The 2,627-nt window shown below is 37.3% G+C and overlaps 1 pseudogene; it reads left to right on the top strand.

Moving 5' to 3' along the window:
* The first annotated feature begins 248 nt into the window (after positions 1–248).
* LOC143533403 (putative carboxylesterase 18 pseudogene) lies at positions 249–1,575 on the top strand (annotated as a pseudogene).
* The last annotated feature ends 1,052 nt before the right edge of the window (positions 1,576–2,627 follow it).

Genomic DNA, 2,627 nt, shown 5'->3' with positions numbered 1-2,627 from the left:
GTTGTAATAGACATTAGTTATTGACTGAAGATGAATTTTTTAATTCAACTAGACCCTGACCATGACCAACCTTTTTGGTGTGAACATGCAGGTGAAGGTTTCATTTGACTGAAATATTGAAATAATCAAAGATGGTGTGATATAACGTCGCATATTTTGCAGTATAAATAGAGTTGATGTGTTTAGCATTTGTCACACAACCTGAATTTTGAATACGTACCTCTCTGATCACAAAAGTCTTTCAATTAATTATGGAATCATCAGCAGCAGCGGAAACTCCGAAATCTCAGCTATCCTTGCCCTTGAGAACACGAATTGTACTATCGGCAATAGACCTTGCAATCGACCCACTTCTCCGGGATGACGGCACGGTGCCCCGCGGTCTTCTCAATCTCGTGGACTTTCAGATCCCGGCATTGTCCATACCCGTCAACGGTGTCAAGACACACGATGTCATGGTGGATCCAACTCGCAATCTCTGGTTCCGTGTATTTGTCCCCACGCAATACGCTGAAGAAGATCTCCCGGTGATGGTGTACTTTCACGGCGGTGGATATATTTTCCTCTCCCCGGATGTGGCGATATTAGACTATGTGGGCCGCAAGTTCGCGAGCGAATTGCGTGCCATTGTTGTCTCTGTCGACTACCGTCTTGCACCAGAGAACCGACACCCTTCCCAACATGACGATGGGTTTGATGTGCTGAAATTTCTGGACAATGAAGATAACCGGTCAAAATGGCTGCCGGAGAATGCCAGCATTTCACGGTGCTTTATCGTCGGTGATAGCGCTGGCGGACACCTAGCTCATCATGTGACTCTAAGAGCCTCCCAATTCAAATTCCAGCAACTCCAGGTACGACTTAACTATATATATGTAAACATATGCTACTGGATTCATGCATTATTATCCGTATATAAACATATCTAATTTCCTAGTTTGAAAAATCAACAACTTCGTATCTTTCTAATTGAAGCATCGTACACACGTAAGTTGTATTTTGTAAGAAATTAAGAAGAAATGAGTGATCTAAAATCCAACAACAAATACCACCCGCATGATTGCTGATGAACAGTATGATGGCTTGTAGGTAATTGGGCTAGTGGCGATCCAACCGTTTCTCGGCGGGGAGGAGCGAACAGATTCTGAAATACGGATGGATGGATCAGTACCTCTCGTGACAATGAAGCGGACCGATTGGTTTTGGAACGCGTTCATGCCCCTAGGTGAACCCTTCAACCGAGACCATCCTATCATCAATGTTACCGGGCCCAATGCCGTGGACATATCCAAAATGGATTTTCCCGCGACAATGGTGGTCGCGGCTGGGTTTGATACCCTCCGGGACCGACATATAAGGTACTACCAGTGGCTCAAGAAGTCCGGGAAGGAAGCGTACTTGATTGACTACCCAAACACATTTCATGAGTTCTTTCTCTTCTCGGAGTTGCCAGAATCCGATCAACTTATGTTAGATATGAAGGACTTCATTAACAAGGTCTTAAATAAGGTATTGACGAAAAGCCTCCAAACACTAGATATTTTGTTTCTGTTAATTTGTTCATGTATTTCATAATATTCATTTCACATGCTCAATTATCCTTTGTATATTGCTTGCTTTCAGGTTTAGAAGATTTACATTGACATGGGGTTTATGAAAAGACTAATAATATTATGAACTTTTATTCATTTGTATGTTATTTCCTTTGATTATCTTTTCATTTTTTAAATAAACACAAGTAGCTTTTATGCTAAAATATTTGTAAATATGTAGTATCATATTTACCTTCTTCTTCTGTGCATTTGAGTTAATGTATATTGTACGTAACTGAATTATAAACGCTCTTCAATCCTCCATTGTATTAGTATTATTTACATGCTGGTTTTTTTATTTTGTTTTATTATGTTTTTTGGCATTCATATGTGTGTGTGAACAATCCAGCTTGAATACAAACAATTAAGAACGAATTCATTTATTATTCTGATTTTAAAAATATTAAAATCACAAGAAAATTGAATATATTTGATTTTATATATGTGTTGTAATTATTTCTAACTTCTATGTTCAAAAATTAAAACGTATATTCCAATAAATCAACTTGACGGCTTTTAATTCGCATAACTCAAAACACTTGGAAAACTAGGTTGTAAGGACCCAAACAACTCAAAGCTCATAAATTTGGTTTTTTGCATGTTTATTTTGGATAGATTCCAGATAAGCTCCGTATGATTATACACATTTTGCAATACCTTTGATCCGCTTTGACTCTTGGCTAAAACCATCCAGTTATGCGAATATATAAACGGCACATTTAGTTATTTACTCCAACAAATTTGTTGAAACAACCGGTTAAAATAATTGACAATATTTAGGATTTACGTATATATTTATATTACATATCATTATCACATGAATGTGTGCAACTGTAACATCCCGAGATTTCGTTTGATAAACTTTAAGTATTTAATTGAGGCAACTGATTTATATTAAATATAAAGAAAATAATGAGATTTGGTAGTTAAAGAGGGTAATGTGGAACTATCCTAATACTTTACTAATAATCAACACCAACCTCATCTCCTTTGTTAGAACAAAAACGGTTCTACAAGCTATGGAAAAAGAGTAGA

The sequence above is a fragment of the Bidens hawaiensis genome, unplaced genomic scaffold (assembly GCF_021521415.1).
Source record: "Bidens hawaiensis isolate Kalapana, Puna unplaced genomic scaffold, B.hawaiensis_p1.1 tig00000760_1, whole genome shotgun sequence".
NCBI classification, from domain to species: Eukaryota; Viridiplantae; Streptophyta; class Magnoliopsida; order Asterales; family Asteraceae; genus Bidens; species Bidens hawaiensis.
This window is presented reverse-complemented; position numbering and strand designations above follow the sequence as displayed.